Source organism: Apis florea, unplaced genomic scaffold (assembly GCF_048593485.1).
Source record: "Apis florea isolate Af1SG1 unplaced genomic scaffold, ASM4859348v1 contig_2492_pilon, whole genome shotgun sequence".
Taxonomy (NCBI): domain Eukaryota; kingdom Metazoa; phylum Arthropoda; class Insecta; order Hymenoptera; family Apidae; genus Apis; species Apis florea.
The window spans coordinates 3,821,820-3,841,171 of record NW_028256593.1 but is presented as its reverse complement, the minus strand read 5'-3'; the positions used below and the strand labels follow the sequence as shown (position 1 = coordinate 3,841,171).

The window sequence follows — 19,352 nt, the reverse complement described above, 5'->3', positions numbered from 1 at the left end:
ACCCACCCACCCACCTACCTAGAGGTTACCTACCCTCTAGCCACTCTGGCCTCCCCCCTCCCGACTCTCTCTCTCTCTGTAATTTCCTCTTTCTTTTCTGTCGCGGCTTCTCCTTCATGGAAAAAGTCGCTCACAAGCCGAAAAGCCGATCGTGCGGTGCTCTTTGGACTTTTCGGATTTTTTTATTACAGGATGTTCGTCGCTTTGGAGAAGCGTGTATTGCATGCACAATGTGTATGTGTGCGTGCACTTGGATCAGTCAGAGTGGTACAGGTTGTTCGGGTTTCGAAGAGAGAGAGAGAGAGAAGAGAGAGAGAACGTTTGCTTTGGATGTGCATGGAGATAGGTGTTTAATGGAAAAAGAGGGATAAAGAAGAAGGATTGGTCGATGAAATTTTGAAATTACAAATCTAATCGAAACATTTGCCATCTCCATTAGAGATGTTCGATCAAGTTGTCGTGTTAACATTTTCCCATTTTCTTTTTTAGCGAGAAGAAAAATGACGAGGCTATAACATGAACCGTTTCGTTGGAAATACGAGAGATGGCTACGTGAATTGAGAGATATAATAAGACAATGGAAAGCACAAGAAAAACTCGACGAGAGGGGAACGTATCTCAAAATTCGTTTCTCGAAAGAAATATCGATCGAGAACGAAATTTCGACGCTTAACCCTTTCGCTACTATAACACTTCGCTACTATAGTCTGCCTATCTTTTTCTGGAAATATAATAGTTTGCTTTTATCATCAATTTTTTTTTTTTTCCAATAAACAACGATTTTTCTCGAGCACATTTTTGGGGGTGGAAAAGTAGCCAAAGCGATTTAAACAATATCCTTCGAAGGATGGCAACCTTGGAGAAATGTCTAGCGTACGTCGACGAGTCAATCTCGGCTAACTTTTCAATTTTCCGTGGGGGCGGACTTTGGGTCGAGGCGGCCGTGCGCGCCGTGTGTGCGGGCGTCGCTCAATTTCCTCGGTGACGAGCAGGCCGGCTACCTGTAGACGGCCCGATTTATCACGGCCTATAATTGAACGGAAGCAATTTATTAATCGGCCTCGCGCCCTCCAACGATCGATTCTCCGCCGCTGCCCGATTCTTTTATTCAGCAGCCGAGGCGGAGGCCCTGAATAAGGGCTCGCCTGACCCGGTTTCCGTTTTCACGGAACCGTCCACGAGGATTTATGGGGGTCTCTACAGGGGGGGATTAAGAGAAATTTCTCTTTTTTTCTCCCTTCTCTCCTTTTTCGGATTCTTAGAAGCGAATTGATCGAAAAATCGAAGCTACGAAGGTTAACTTGTTAGTCGAGCTCGAGAGGGAAAGTAAATTTGGCTATAATTTTTGTTGTATTCATTTTTAGATCGAATCGAATCGAGTACAACTTGGTGCGAAGATCTGGCACGAGTGGGGATGCGAGCACGTCAAATATACTAGAATAAACGGTACTTAAAGTATAAAACAAAGTGTAATTTATCCGAGATTGTTAAATATTAAATCCTTCTTTCTCTGTCTCATTCAATATTTCCAAAAAAAGGAAAAATATTCTTCCTTATTAGCACTCCAACGGTGACCACTTGGATTGATGCAGCAATTCGAACGACAATATTTATTTATGTTTGATTTTTTTTAAAAATAGCTTCATGAATAGATTCCTAAGCTCTTTAAGTATAATCTTATAAAGTGTGGAATAATATACTATTAAATGTTTAGATTTTCATCTGAAATAATAGATAATTATAATGAAATTGGTTCAAGTGGAGACGAGTTTGATTTTTCGTTATTAAATAACGAAATGATTTCTATTCGTTAAGAAATTGACGATAGAGAGAAAGAAAAATGTAATGAAAATTGAGATGCTGTGAGAGAGGGAGAAAAATAAGAATAATAATAGACTGTTTTATTGTGATATTTGCCCTGACAAACCGAGGATGCTTTTTAGTAATTACTTTTATCATTAAAATATCACACAACAATATAGATTTTTAATATTCAATAAATTATCTTTCTTCATATGTAAAGATAGATAAAATATTAAAATATAAAAGTTTTGTACGTTAATTCGCGTGTGAAATCATTTTAAGTTAGCTAAGGAATTCATCGAACTAAAAAGGCCCTGCAAAGAGAGTGAAATAAACGTTCATCAAATTTATCGATTACGTTATCGATATCGCCGAATAATTTCACAAGAATTTCGGGATAAATAAAATTGAAAGACCGTCGGACGAGATCGAACCTCGAACCCTCTCCATCCATCGGTCCAAACACGATCGTCGTAAAAATTCGAAATCGAAACAAGCAACAAATTCAAGGCTTCAACCCGGCGAGTGACGAGTTGGCAGCGATCTATCGAATCACGGTACACGTTTCAGCCTACTTTCCACGAACGCCCTGAAAAGCGATTCCACGTCGGTTTGACGAAGTTATCCACGGTTGACCGGGCGAAAATTCGCCACGGCCTTCCAGCAACTGCGAGTTAAACGACATCGGGATCAATGGCGAGGTTAGACCGGGTCTTAAGCGAGTTACTTTAATCCAATAGCAAACAGGATGAGATCCGATTAAGCCGTGTTAGCCGGCTATTTCCAGCGATCCCAACGCACCCCGGCTCGCCTCCATTTTCCGACAGCTTCCGCCCCGTGTCAACGTCCAACGTTCGAACGTTCTTCCGACTCGTATGGCGTATCGTGGCCAACGTCGTCGCGTTTCAAATATTTATTTTCGGAATTAAAATCCTTCAAGTCGATTAATATTAATATGGTTCTTTTAGGGGGAGGGGGGGGGGGGAAGATTAAAGTTTTTTTTCTTCTCCTAAATCCTAAAAAAGAGTATAATCTGAATATAATCTGATTCTTGTCGTCGAGAATTGACTATTCTTTTTTTTTTTCTTTTTTTTCTATGAATTTATACGACGTTTTATTACGTCGATGTAAAGCTTGATCTTTCTTTAATAAAGTATATATTTACTTGTTTCTGTTTAATAATGATCTCGTTTAAAAAGATTTGAGAAATTGGTTAAACTTTATTTCGAAATGCATGGCGCGTTTCCAACGGATTTATACGTGCTCGAACTCGCTCAGTTTTACGGCAGACGTGATAATAATGTATATTGGCATAATTCGTCTAATTAAGATTGAACGCATTGAGAAGAATTACGAGCTATTTTTTTTTTTTTTCCCCGCGTCACAGACATCTGTCATTCGTAAGCTCGGCTCGAGGGGTTCATTCAACTCGCACAGTCAAGAAGTTCATTCACCTCCGTGAACTATCGCGATATTAGACGTCTCTGAAGGACCACCTTCCCCACCTACTTCGGATCTAATTTGCCCAGAATCATAGACAGAGATTTAATTACCAATCCCTCTGTATCTCTTGTCCCGAGAAATAACTTTGACATAACGATAATTACCTTTAACTAGAGTCATTCTTTAATTCTGATTGAATAAATAAATAACCAAATATATATATATAGCATTTTAAATCCGAATAGAAAAAATCGATAAGGCGACAAGAATCGGAGAATATATTCAAACGAATCGATTTAATTTGTCCAAAATCATAAACAGAGATTTAATTGTCAATCCCTCTGCGCCTCTTGTCCCGAAAAAATTCTTTAAAATGATTCTGACTGAATAAATAAATTGATTATCGAATATATATATAGAATTTTAAATCCGAATAGAAAAAATCGATATCGACAAGAATCGGAGAATATATTCAAACGAATCGATTTAATTTGTCCAGAATCATAGACAAAGATTTAATTGCCAATCTCTGTGATTCTTTAAAAAGATTCTGACTGAATAAATAAATTGATTATCGAATATATATATAGAATTTTAAATCCGAATAGAAAAAATCGATATCGACAAGAATCGGAGAATATATTCAAACGAATCGATCTAATTTGTCCAGAATCATAGACAAAGATTTAATTGCCAATCTCTGTGATTCTTTAAAAAGATTCTGACTGAATAAATAAATTGATTATCGAGTATATATATATAGCGTTTTAAATCCGAAAAAATCATGCACAATCGGTAAGGCGACAAGAATCGCCGAAAATATATTCAGACACGCACGCTTGTTTGTATTTTACGTCCATGTCACAAAGGTTGTTCCATCGTGTAAAAAAAAAAACGTGACTCTAACAAGCGTGTCGTTTATGAAAGAAGAGGAGCAAAGAGGCATATAACAAACGTGGCGACAGAGGATCGAGTCGGAAACAGAGGGCGACATCGTTCGATTCTAAATGCATCAACGATCGGAACAGAAACAAACGAAGCCCGATTATTGCGACAAAAATTGAACTCGTCGTCATCGTCAATGAGGAATGATCGAGAAAAAATAAGGATGGCGAAATTTCATTTGCGATTTTATCGCTTCTTTGAGAATGAGGATAAAATTTATGTATTTGGGTATTAGCTTTATATTTTGCTGATTAAAATATTCGTCGTAATTTTTCTTTCCGAACACCAAAGAATTTGGAATTAACTTTGAAATGGAAATAGAAATATGTAGCTGTGCAATTTTTCAGAAATTAAATTTGTTTATATCCGATACGGTTATCGGTTACGAAAATATTGGGAATAATTATTTTGAATAAAAATAAAAATATATATGTACAATTTGTAATTTTCATGGTGTACCAGAAATTACAGAAAGGAAGTAAAAGAATTCATTTATAAAGTTAAATTTCTCTTATATCCCAATTTTATATTTTGCTTGTCGATACAAAAATTGTAATTTTTCTTTCTGATAAGAAAGAAGGAAAATGGAAACAATTATTTTGAACTTATAACAATAGAAATGAAAAATATATTACAAAGGAATAATTAGAAATAAAAATTTTTCTGAATAAAGATAAAATTTATTTACACGCAGTTTTATATTCCATCGATATATAAATAAATTTCATCGTCATAATAACTTTAAGAGAGTTAGGAATCATCGATTATTTTGAATAAAAATAGAAATATAAGCAGCTGTGTATTTCGTAATTTACAAAATTATAAGTAAAGAGGGAATAAAATTCGGAATAAAATTAACGAATTCACAACGCATCGCTTTGATATCTCTCGTTCGAGGAAAAATCGAAATAATAACACGTGGTAACGTTAACGGGGCCACGTAAGAACAACGCGGCGACATAAAAAGCCATTAACCCGGCCGATTAACCGCATTAATTACCAATTAAACGCGACTCTTCCGGGTTAATGATCGCCGATCGCGACCAACCTCCTCGAGCCGACGAGTTTTCATATAAATTCGCCGAGTAACAATGACGAGAATGGTAAACAGCCGTAATGCGAAAGCGGGTGAACAGCTACGATTATACGATGAAAATCTCGATTCATTAACGACCAAAAGGGAATAATGAGTCACCTAATCGCTGTTTGCCTTACATGTGATCCGCCATTAAATTTGATACGTTGTGTAGTTAGACGGAGGGTAATGTAATTATATATCGGGGAGAGAGAGAGAGAGAGATCTACCAACGCGCGTGGTTATACGCGCTTTTTCTTTGCGAATCGTTTCAAACATTTTCAAACAAATCCAATCTGACGAATAAATTTGAACAAGTTTGTTCTTCGATCCAAATATTTCGAGTTTTTAAATAATTACGAATAAATTATTAGAAAATAGTCCATTTCAAATTTCATTGTAAATAATAAAAAAAATCCTAAAGATCATAATATTAATAACAGAAATATTAAATAAATTTAATTTTGCTCCATGATATGTTGCTAATAACTTTAACTTTCCTGTAGGAACAGTAATAATTATTGTTGCTGAAGTAAAATCCAATTCTAATATTGCATAAATTATTTCCTAAATTTCCAAAAATTTCTTCTTTTCCTTTTTCATTTATTACAATTTGAGAAATTAATCCAAATCCTGGGAGAATTAAAACATAAACCTCTGGATGACCAGAAAATCAAATCAATCTTGAATTTTCGGTATTCACTATATACACTTCAAATTTTTTTCTTCGAATCAATATATGTACTTTTATATAAAATATAAAAATTAGAATCACCGTAGTTTCCACCTTGAAAAGAATCGCGCAATTTCCACGAAATTTCCATAGAATCGAACGAAGCGAAATTCCAAATTGTTTTCGATTTGAAAAGAAAATCTATCGCGCTACGAAAGCGAGTCAAATTGAACAACGGTTGATTATTTTCCTTAACTGCGCAGACCAGTCTTTATCCTCAAAGACAATCTTAATTAAAACTTTCTTATATCGTTGTAAAGAAGTCTCGAGCCTTTCCATCTCTCTTCCCACGAAACTAGGAAAGGGACGAGAGGAAGAGAGGAGGAAGGAAAAGAGAAGAGGACTGTTCCACCCATCTCGCATCGCGGAATCGGTAAAAATGTTTCATTTCCCCGGGAATTTCGTAGGATGACGGCCGGAAGTGACCCTGAAACCGGGTATTAAAAACGTTCCAACGCGTGTTTTCAAGAGGTCTGAAAACGGTTTTCCATTGCGCCCGCAATGCGATTCTTCTCCTCTTCCGCCCGAGAGAATTTTTCGAGCAAGTTCGACGCTTTCTCGTTCCCCTAATGACGACATTTCTAAGTCCTCGAGTTCTCTTCAGACCGGAAGCGGCGGTATTCCAGCTCGATCGCGTCTTCCGCGGATTATTTTCCTCCGCCCTTTCTCCAAATTTGTAATCTCTACATTCTATATATATATATATCTATTTTCCAAAACGAATGTTTCGTTATTTATTATTATTATTATTATTATTATTATTATTATTATTATTTTATCCTCGAAAAATCATCATGTATCACGAAACAAAAATTCTTCTTCTTCTTTCTTACAAAATCCATGTGTAAATACGTAAATCAAGATAGGATCTTCAAACTCTTATTCCTTCAAAAAAATATTGAACGAACTTTCAACCTCGAAGAAGAAACGAAAGATCGAAAAATCGTTTCTATCCCAACACGACCTTTACGTTTCCGTAGGGAAGACGTGTACGTCGGGGGAGGAGGGAAACGCGATATTAAGCCACTGGAATTCGTTCCAGTTTCTGACGGACGGAAATTAAGAAAAGAAAAACGCCCCTCCTCCTCCTCCTCCTCCTGGCCCGATTGATTTCGTTCGCCGATTGTTCCGTTCGGATCTGAATTTCTGAATCCGATGTTACTTGTCCGAGGGAGCGGAAATCTTTGATCATAATTCGAGTATGAAAGGGAGGAAGAGCTTTTTTTTTTTTTTTTTTTTTTTTTCGTTATTCATCATCAGGAAACAATTCTACCGATCTTATATACGATTCTTATTATTTTCTGCCTTCCTCGAGAGCGAGGGATGCATTCGATTTCCTCGAATAAGAAAAATAATCGCAGTACAATTTTTGTTAACTTGGAATATAGCGACGACCTTCTTCGACAAAATCCATGCACGAATACTTTCGAAAATACTAATTTGAAGGATATTTAAAAAAAAATACTTATATACGATTCTTATTATTTTCTGCCTTCCTCGAGTGCGAGGGATGCATTCGATTTCCTCGACAATTTTTATTACTTTTAAAAGATATTTAAAAATGTCGTCGAAAAGAATATTAAACGTTGTCGATGAAAGTTTCGGTAACGTCGTGTGACGTAAAGGTGATTTTATAAATATTTTAAATAGCGATAGTGATATTTCACTTCCTCCACGAAAACGTTGTAAATTGATTATAGAAGACGACGATGTGACAAAACATAAAAAGCACGAAACAACGTGGGAGTGGAAAACATGTAAAGTTGCATCACATGCACCAATATGCCTTGGAAAAATTCCACACGATCGAGGATTATTAAATTTTTGTAAATTTTCAATCGAGACATTCGAGATAATCATTTTAAAATACGTGTTTATTTAAAAATTGTAACAAAAATATTATTTTACGATTTATTGTTCCAGATAAATAATAAATCTTTCAAATTGTTCAATGATCGTCCGATAATAATTATTTATCAAACATGTTGCAAAATAAAATTAGTTCTACTTTATTTTACATGGATATCACGAATGACACGTGTGACTCGAACAACTCGGCTCGGTCGAAGCGTGAAATATGATCGACATTCTTGACGTTTATATGGCACGCGCTATTAAATCGTAAGGCAAGTTAATGTCGAAAGGTGAACGACTTTGAATATTGTACAAGTGTCTAAACTGATGCTCAAAGGATCCCATAACGCTATACAATCGTTCGTATTACGAGCTCTGAGCGACTACTTTTAACCCTTTCCTTAATTCGTATTTATATCTATGAAGATCACCAATCAATAATAATCAACTAATATATGTATAATAATGAAATATAGGAAACTATGAGTTAAAAAAGGAAATCGAAGTTGCATCGAGCGATCCTCTGCTCCTTCGTTTGCAACTGAGACCAAGCAGTGTAATCTTATAATTGTAAGTATTAATCTTTTTACACTTTATATTTAAAATTACCAGTCAAGGTAATAAGAGTCTCTATAATGCAATTATATTACACATATATTTGCCGATGTAAATACTAATGTAAATATATGTATAACAATGAAATGTAGGATGACGATTATACGGCGACACACGAGTTAGCCTTTGCGGCTAATGATTCTAATTGTATTTCGATGTAAATTGCATCGTCTGATGCTCGAAGGACCACCATAACACCGTACAATCGTTTGTATTACGAACCCTTTGCAATTGTATTTATATTTAAGAAGATTACCAATCAAGGTAACAAAAGTCCCTAGAATATAATTATATTATACATATATTATTACATATATTAATGTGAATATTAATGTCACTGAATTCTATCCGTCCAGTCTTCTATTTCCATTCTAACCCAACTGCAAGGCAACTTGGCTTCTCCTCCAATCCTTGCCTCCTTTCGTGAAAATGCACACTGAGAGGGGGGTTGGAGGGCGGTCTCGAAGGATGAGCATCGCAAGTGTGGCTTGCAAAGTGGTATCTTTGCTCAAATGAAAGATCTGGAAAGCGTTAGGAAACCTGCCCGCTCATAAACATTATTGTCAGACTATTGGAGATGTTCGAACCTTGAAAATAAAAGTTTAACAACAACGAGAAAAAACAAAATCTCGTTTATTTCGTCGGTCATTCTCTGTCATCTTAAACACGTTTCATCTGTAGCCAGTTGTGATTGTTGGTATGTTTACACTTGTGATTTTTATATTAAGAAGTGATGATCCGTTAATAAAAATACGATAATTGACGCGCTCGAGAAAGTCTTACTTCGAACAATTTACATCGTCAAATATCAAATAAATGGCGTTTTAAAACTGTAATATCGACGAATAAACGGTATATATCGAAAAGGAGAAATGTTTCGATTTGCTTTCGAGTGGACAAAGTAATTGGATCGTGTATTAAAAAAAGTATTCAATTCCCAGCTACTTGGAGCATTCAGCGGTCAAAGGGTTAACAATTTTCTTGTGTTATCGTGCGACGACGGTTCGCCTGTCGGTCAATTGGGACGATCCGAGGAATTAATTGATTAACGAGAAAAAATTTGAATCGAGTCAGGAAAGGAATTCGCGCGAGGCAACGGGAAAAATTAATAGCGTTACGTACGAATAATACCCTTAGTTATGGAAGTGCATGCCACTTTTAATTACGACAGATCTCGTTATTTAATTTCCCTTTTCATCAAAGAAAATTAACAGACATCTGCTTGCTTCTCGCGGGAAGCAATTATCGAATTAATAGCGTAACCCATTGTATTAACAAGCTCGTGGAAGGGGGATGTAATTCCCCCTCCCTTCCTTGTTTCAAACAAACAAAAACCATAAATTCGTTCGTTTCGCTTTAAATCCCTTTAAAAAACGAATCTTAATTCCTCTTAAATCGACTTAAAAACCGCGCACGGACTCGTAAAAAAACGCGAAAGTGCACGTGATCTAATTCACGCCTCATAAAATTAAGGAAGAGGGGAGGGAAAGAAAAGAAGAGGAGAAGGAAACGGCCACGGCTCGTAAACTGTAATTCCTAGCAACGGGACAAAGGGGGAAAGCACAAAGGACAAAACAGGAATTTCCTCGATTATCCTTCAAAAGATTCGAAACGGGACTTCGTGGAGAGATGCATGTTTTATGAACACGCGAGTTTCTTTGTAACTGGGAAGAAGATCGGCAAAATAGTGCACGTATTAGCGATATAAAATAGTAATATAAACGTTGGACGAACGTTCAAATATCCAGACTTCGAGCTCGAAGACTTGGCCCCGTGTTTCTTTGCTCAAACGTAGAAAAGGATCGAAAATTAAATTGCGATAAACTTCGAACAAGCAGTTTGGAATCCAAATTGTGCATTTATGAGATACGAAAGTTTAAATCCTCGAATATATTCCCACTTATGATGGAATGCTGAAATTCAAATAGGTTTACCGGGAATAATACCGGTAAACATCGGTTAAATATTTCACATAATATATAATATAAACATTTAGAATACCGATATTCTACTGAAATTTAATCCTTCTTTTGTAATTTGTGGTACGGAAGAGGAAAAAATGGTGGAAAAGAAAGGGATAAACATGGATGGATGAGTATGAAAAGTCACACTTGTGTATATAAAAGAAATAAATAATAATACGATATATTCGTGAAAACGATCGAAAGGATAAATATGGAAAAAAATTCGGAAGAAATTTTTGAAAAATAAACGGAGCGATTAATTATGAAAATTGAAATCGTGCAGGGAAACAATACGCGCGCGCACATAATGGCGTGTACCATTTTTCACGCTCTTGTCTTAAACAAACGCAAGTCTACCAGCAGAGTTTGAGCAAACTTGTATGCTCATTATTGAATTTATTAATTTCATTACAAGGCCGGGTAATTAAAAAATGAAATTTTCATCGCGACCCATCTCGCTCGCCTAATGAGTCGACCACGTCAAAGGGGGTGAAAGTTGCGATTCTCCCGTTCGTTTCGCCACATTTTTTCCTTAATTAATAAGTAAAGAAGCGAAGAGAAAGAAAGAAAAAGAGAGAAAGGAGGAAACAACAGCGGGAGAAAAAAAGTTTCGACAAATATTTTCGTTAGAAAGAAAAGAAAAAAAAAAAGGAAATGTTACGAAGAAGAAGAAGTAGGTCGTGAATCAACTGGGCACGGGGGTTGATATTCAGATGAACGAGCTTGCTACATGCGATTCCACCGCGTGGAAATCGATAGATGCACCCAATGCAATTTTCTTCTTCCCCTTCTTTTGCGTGAAAATTTAACTTCGATGCGACAAGTTTTGATTTTGCAATATATATATATCGATGCAAGAAGTTACTCGCTCGTTCCTTGTTTTCGAATACGAAGAAGAATGGAAGAAGAATATTTACCGTTAACAGCAGCGAGCTACAAACAAACGAGGACAAACGTAAACAAACGGGACGACGTGATAATTAAGGAACGAATCGAACGTTGGTCGGGCGAAGTTTGGTTCCTCGTTGCCATACCCTTGCGAAATCCCTTGCTTCATCTGTTTTCATCCCCCCCCCCCCTCTTCCTCCATTCATCTCGAGACGCCAGCAACCTTTCGTTGCTGGAAACGTTTGACCGAAGGTATAAACGGTCTGGGCCAAGTTTAATCGAATTTAAATTGAATTTAAAATGTTAATACAGGGAAGAAATGGATTCGATGCCCGCGTTTTATCATATTTCCCTGCCATTCTTTTCTTACCCAACTATCTTTTACCGCGAAACGTTTTCATATTATAACCGCGCTCCCCTTCCATCATCGTTTCCGATTTTTCCCCTTCTTTTCTTCTTTTCTCCCGATCTTTCGATTCGTTTTTCTTTTAAAATTTAATTTGTATTTTCGTTCGTTCATTCTGCACGATCCTTTCACGTATTTTTGTATAATACGCGTTTTTCTCTTCTCGACTTCTTCGCGAATTGATTTTATATTTTACACACCGTGTATTATATACTTTAGATACAGAAATCGGTTTCTTCCTTTCTTTTTTAAACATCGTATTTCCGCTTTATGGTTTACTTATTCGTTACGTATGCTTCTCCTAGTATGCTCTCCACTGTGATTTATGCTTTTTCTTATACAGATTTACACTACTACTTCGTGTTTTTCGCATGGTTTGTGCCTTTTATACGACTTATGAATTTCCTATCGCGTTATTTATACGATTTATATTTCTTTTTCTTTTTTTATCACACTCTTTATCTTTTGTTCAGTTCACATTTTTCAACGAAATGAATTTTTTTTTTATCACGAAATAGTGAGAAATTTTTTGCAAAGCGATGATTTGTTCGTCGATCAAAAGATGTTTGGAGATAAGAATTTAATTTCTCTTCTCGAAAAGTTTCGCATGCTTCGAAAGAGATAATTTTCGAGAAAATGTTCAAATCGTTCGAATGTGTTTGGAACGTTGAGAGAAGAAATAGATTTTATGCAAGTACTGAAACTGCGTTAGATAGAGCGTTCCAAAATGTGTAACGCAAACTTGAAGAAACTAATTTATCTCGACGAAATAGAGGAAGAGATTAATTTAATTTATTCAGAAGAAAGTTACTACATTCGCTATTATTGTTTAATTGCGTTATGAAATGTCTTCCTGTTTCCCTTCTTTTTAATATTCCATATTTTATAAAATGTTGGAAAATTAAAGAATTAGTAAAAAAAAAATATAGAATATTTTTGCGACGAATGAAAAATTGTAAAATAAGTGTGAAAATAAAATTCACGTGGAAACATTATGAGAAATCGATGATCGAAACTATGGTAACCACGATACTGACGAACGAAACAAATATAATCGTATAGAAAATAGAAAAACGATCGGTTTGTACACAAAATCTATATTTTCTTTTAAATTTTAATACAAATTACCTTGAACATAAAATCATAAAATTTAAAAAAAATATCTGATATTACTTATTTAACGATAAAAAAAAAAGAATACACGTAAAACACTGTTGACACATTGAATAACAAAAACGAGCCACTGAAATAAATTACTACTTCATTTCAGTTATCCTTTAAGCCATGCAAATAGAACGAAAGATTCTTTAGTGAGCTTGGAAAATACTAGAGATTTAACTTTGTTTCGCAACACATGGAACACGATGAAATATAATTAAAATTTAATATTTGAACTTCAACTTAAACCTTTTCCTTTTTCAAAAAATTCAAAATAAAGTGAATTTCGAATACGAATATCTGATCTGAAAAGATCAAGATATTTCAACTTTTTTCCACTATATTTTTCCAAACTCATCGATATATCCAATAAGCATCACTCTTCCACGTTTTCAAATTTCAAAATTTCTGATGAATAATCACGATCAACTCTCAAAAGATCCACGAATTTTTGATACTAGAAATCTACAAACGATTCTCCAGTCACTTTTCTCATTACTTCTCTTTCACATATCATTCAGATACAAACAATCTTTCAACTCCGTATCCGAATTTCAGTCAAAATCCTTGACAATGATCACAATCGCTTCCCAAAGGGTCCACGAATTCGCAAGCAATTCTCCTTATTCCTCTTTCAACTCCAACGCGACATACATCCATCGCTCCTCCACGTATCCGAAATTTCAATGAAAATCCCTGATCAAAATAATCGGTTCTCAAAAAGTTCACGAATTCGCGAGCAACTCTTCATTCATTTTTCTCATTATTCCTCTTTCATATGCTCATCCAAACACAAACAATCTTTCAACTCCAACACGACATATACCCATTACTCCTCGTATTCAAAATTTCAATGAAAATCCCTGACAGTAATCATAATCAGTTCCCAAAAGGTCCACGAATTCGCAGGCAACTCATTTTTCTCATTATTCCTCTTTCAACACGACATCCATCCATCGCTCCTCCACGTATCCGAAATTTCAATGAAAATCCCTGATCAAAATAATCGGTTCTCAAAAAGTTCACGAATTCGCGAGCAACTCTCCACTCATTTTTCTCACTATTCCTCTTTCACCTCCAACACGACATATCCAAAATTTCAATAAAAATCCCTGACGGAGATCATAATCGGTTCCCAAAAGATCCATAAATTCACAAGCAACTCATTTTTCTCAATTGTTCCTCCTCCAAGCGCAAACAATCTTTCAACCCCGACACGACACGCATCGCTCCTCCACGTATCCGAAATTACAGTGAAAATCCGTGACAGTGATCATGACCGGTTCCCAAAGGGTGCATGAATCCTCGCTACACTAGCGCCAGAGTACGATATCGAAAATCCAACAGGCCTGGCGGCTCTCCTGGTGGGATCGGACAAAGAGGGCAGCGGCCGTTCCGGTAACCAACTTAACCGGAAACTTCGAATCAAAGCAAACACAGCGAAAGTGCCCGCGGGGGTCAGCTCGCCCGGTTCATCGTGAAACTCGATTTACTATCCACCACCGGCAGGCATTCACCCGCCCCGTTGATCCTCGAGAGCGGAGGCATCATACAGGGGAGCGAGGGGTGGCGCTTTGACGCAACGTTACAGCCGTGGCACACCTCCATTGTCGTGTTCCAACAATCGTGTGCTCGCAGTCCGTTTGCGTGTAATTGGTAAGCTTGGCCCCGCGAGGCTGTAGCGAGTCTTCTGCGCGATAATAAACGGGCAGAGAGTGGATGTGATCGAGTTACTTCGATTGTCTTAACCTTTCGAGGAGGGGAAACACCTGTCAAACCTGTGAGATTCGTTTCGTGAGAATCGTCTGGCCGATTTTCTCTCTTTGTCGAGGGTGAAACGTACGAGGAGAAGTTTGACGCTGGCTGATTGCGCCGGTATATATATATATATATATAGGTTTGGGATACCAAAGGGAATGATGATCGCCGTGGGGGACGTGGAAACCGGAGGTTTTCCAAATCGTCCGAAATTCCGTGGTTACGTGGATAAGTGGATTGAGGCGAAGCATCGAATTAGTGCTATTCGATCGATATATCCCACTTTCAGGAAACTTTCTAATTCTTTGAGATACATTCTGTGAAATTGTATACTTTATGCGACGTTATATACAGTTCATCCCCCTTTATCTCATCTTTCACTTTTGTAACTTTATCTTCGCTGCAAGTTGACTTTATTTCCATCCACTTTCCCCAGGTGAAAAGCGTCAATTTTCTGTCCATAATCATCTATGGTTACACAACGCAACATCCTTTCTAACATTTTTGTACAAAATATCGTAGTGACAATAAGGATAGTGTACGAGTATTTTATTAAATGCATTCCTAAATACATTCTTCATGGATCTTTACAGCTGTCCATATTGTTACATTTTCAAAAATAAATAAATTAAGGTTGGTAACACTGATACAACTACAATATTCCAAAGGAATTGGTCGCGAAAAACGAGGCCTTGCGTTAAATTACGATCACCATTTATCTATCGCTAAATTTTTCCAGAAAAACTAAGAATCAAACTTCACGATTACGATTTTAACATTCAAGATCTTCAGAAAAGATAAAATAAAAAAAAAAAAGAAACATTCTAACGTACATCCTTGAAAAATTGGCAAAATTTTTCCAAGAAATGCCCACTTTCGATTCGATATTTGGTAAAAAGAAGAGAGAGAAAAGAAAAGGGAAAAGAAAAACAGATTTAATTGTTCCAAAATAAGGGAATGCGAGTTATGCAAGCTCGCGAGATCCTGATTGCGGATATTTAATGCATGCTAACGGAAACGTGAACGGTAGGCAAGCGGAACGCGTGTAGGGCGGTCAGTACAACAGGTACGATAATGCGTGCTCCCGGTTTGTTTATACCGGGGGGGATTAAAATAATGCATCGATGCACCGGTCCGCCGCATTGAGCCAGATGAAGAGATTTAGCCGCTGCGCAAATTACATACGCATTAACGGCGGAAATACAGCGTATGTAGCCGAGGTGCGTGTGCGTGAGCTACGATAAATGCGCGCGCGCGCGCGCGTGCTCTTTGTGCAAAGGAGCGAGTAATAGGATTCGATTTCAGTTGTGTTCGAGTGTGTGTTTCAAGGTTTCCAGCCTTGCTTCCCAACTGTCGCCAAGAATTGATGGATAGGTTGATTTAATGCAACTGAGTGAAAAGTTGGTGAAATTTTGTAACACCGGTGGGAAGAAAAATTGCGATTTTCGCGCTAACTTTTGTTGGAACGACTTAAGGTTAGGTTAGGGAGGGAGGCTTGTTGTTTACGCGAATTATCACAAGGGAAATTAGTTTTAGAAAGGAACAGACAGATGTCTGTTGAATTTAGATTTGTGTAAGGAATATTATTAAATCTTTCGAATCTATCGCTCTAAATGTTCGGATAGACGTAATTATAATTACTTGAACATTTAGGTAATCGAATCTTATCGATTTCGAATTTTATCTATTAATTACAAACATTGCGTTATCTAATGTCAATATTCGTGGAAAAACTTTGGAGAGTCGAAGCAAATGGAAAAATATTAATCAAAACTTATCCGTTAAGTTTGAATCTAATAGAAACCCAAACCTAACCTATAATTGCATCATTACGATCTAAATTTTCTTCACGAAAAATCATTTTTGAATCATTCGAGAATTTAACGTCGAATAAGCCAATAATCGAGATGAGCATGTGTTTCGCGACGATTAATATCAATTCATCCCGATTATATTGCACGTTAAATCGTAATCTAATTTAACCTAACCTAACTTAATCAATTTAAGTTTGCATTAGATAGAGTAAGACACGTAATATACTAAATAATAAAAATAGAGTTATATCCGATACTTTTCATTCGTGAACCCATATAAATTGCACCATTACGATTTTTCACTTTCACGAGAAATCATTTTCGAGGTAAACGATACAACGCGTGTTTCGCGACTATTAATATTAATTTATCTCGAATCCGTTGTATCGTAACGCACATTGTGATGTAATCTAACCTAACCTAACCTAACTTAATCGATTCAAGTAAGCGTATTAAATAATAAAAATAGAGTTGTATCCGTTGTATTATAACTAAATCTAACCTAACCTAACCTAACTTAATCAATTTAAGTTTGCATTAAATAGACATATAGTATATTAAATATAGAGTTATATTCGATACTCTTTTCGTTCGTGAATCCCATATAATTGCACCATCCGAACTTTCACGAGAATTCGTTTTAAAATTATCCGCGTCAAAGATTGAAACGTCGAACGAGGCGGTAATCGAGGTAAACGATAAACGCGTGTTTCGCGACTATTAATATTAATTTATCCCAATTCGGTTGTAACGTACACAGGATGCGACAAATTATTCCGCGGGACCGTATCGTTCTGCGGCGAAATATTCCGGCGTGCAGAGATTCCATTCATCCTCGAAACACGCGTAATTTTCCGGCAGGGAGGGCCCCTTCTAAATGAAAACGCATCGCTAAATCTCTCTCGGCTTTCAATTTCGCGTTGTAACGCCGTGCGGAAAGATGGCGCGCGGGTCGATTTTCGTTCAGCCTCGATCGGATCTTCTAATTATTTTTGGCAATTGTGATTAATTCGAAACGTGATAGTTGATGAGTTGTTTCTCGTTACATACATATATGTATCGAAATAACGTTTTATTTTTAGCATTCCGCGAAATAAAACTGAAAATTGATTTTTGCTTCGGTTTCGCGTTACGATTTTGTAATTATTTTTGGTTATTTGGTTACACGATTGTGATTAATTTGAAACTCGATAGCCAGTGGTTCTTTTGTTGCGTCATAGAATATTTAGGGTGCGTGTAGCGTACGTGTATGCTTCCCCCCCCCCCCCCTATGCATTCTGTGCGTATATAAAATTGAAAATTGAACAAATCCTTTTTTTCTTTTTCTTTTCGACCATTATATTTTAGCCGAGTATTGCGCGAAATATTTTATACGCGTGTATTTTTTCATCCGACTATTCTTGCCGTTTTACAATAAGTGGATTTTGTGAAAAAGAATTTTAGGTTGTTATTAATATTAATTATTTTGTATAGAAAGGAAGAGTTGCACATTTCAAAATTCGTTCCTCGCGAATTAGGATAATTAAAATTAATGTAAACCCACTTGAAAAATTTCGTATCTCATATCCAACGGCCATACACTTTATCTCCTTTTCACGGGATACTAACTTCACAACCTCGTTTTCTACGAAATTTTGTACAACCTGCCTTTCAGAAAAATTTTCCCTCCACTTAAAACTCTACCGTAAAACTCCACGTATTTAACAAAAGAATTTGCTTAAAAGAAAGTAAAAACAGCCGTTTTTTGCTAACGAAAGAATACTTAAATTATGTGTGTAAACGTTAGAAAGCTAAATTTTCTAGAAACCACGGTTTCGAATAGCCATAAAATATTAAGTAAATCACAAAGATTATTCAACTTGCAAGGTTTACGTATTCCATAAAAACGTGTCCAACTTTTCCTTTTCCTTTCTCGAAAAATAATAATCTAAATTTCCTCTTCCTCCTCCTCCTCCTCCTCTACAATTTCTCTCGCACGTGCGAATAATAAACCAAATCCTTAATCGAATCAATCGAATCGATCGTAAAGTAAAAAGGAAAAATTTCTATCGAAACTTTCTGTTAATTTTCTTCTTTTTATTTTTCAATTCACTCGCACTCGAGTGTATTGATATAATTTCTCTGCTCTTGTCATCCAACAACAAATCCTCGAATAATTCGAACGGATTCGAAAGCTAACGTACTATTAGGGAAACAAAATTTTGATTAGGGAAGGATGATTGAAACTGAAATCTGCGCGCGTGGCCAAATGCAGAGACAAAAGCGAAACAGAGAGAGGGGGAATGTTCCGTGCATAAAGTGCATCGGGCACACTATGGATAATAATGGATAATGATGGTCGAACGGCCGATCATCCGGCCGAAATCGATGATTCGATTGTTTCTCTTATTGCTCGGCTCGGCCATCCGCGTCCTGGTTACCAAGTGGCTCGATCATGCGGATCAAATTCGTTTTTGCTTCGATTTTGGTCTATGCAGTCCACGGCTAAAATCCTTCGATCCAATCGTATTCTCGATCGATTGAAAAATTTGATAATTGTAGGGATTGGACGAGAAATTTATATTCAAGAGTTCAAAAGGTGAAATTCTCACGCGTCGATTATATAATGCATTATATGTTTTAACGAGATGCAATTTGCCAGGAATGCGAATAATTTAACGGAAATATTGCATATTTTTGGATCTAATCGATCTGAATTGAATAATGAATAATCGCCTGGCAAATTTGGGGTTTGATCGATTTGTTGTCTAATAGATACTTTATTCCGAATTTGACCATTTAATTCTTCCATTAATCGTTGAAATTCATGGACAATTTTGAGCGCGATTGAAACCGATTTTGACCGTGAGAAATGAATAATTAAATTTCGTTAATTGCTCGTTCTCCTATTTAATTC

General features: G+C 36.4%; 1 protein-coding gene across 15 annotated transcripts in view; it reads right to left on the bottom strand.

The window, feature by feature from the left end:
* Positions 1–19,352, bottom strand: part of heph (polypyrimidine tract-binding protein 1 heph) — a 455,618-nt gene that overhangs the window by 98,161 nt on the left and 338,105 nt on the right. The gene's annotated exons all lie outside the window — the stretch shown is intronic.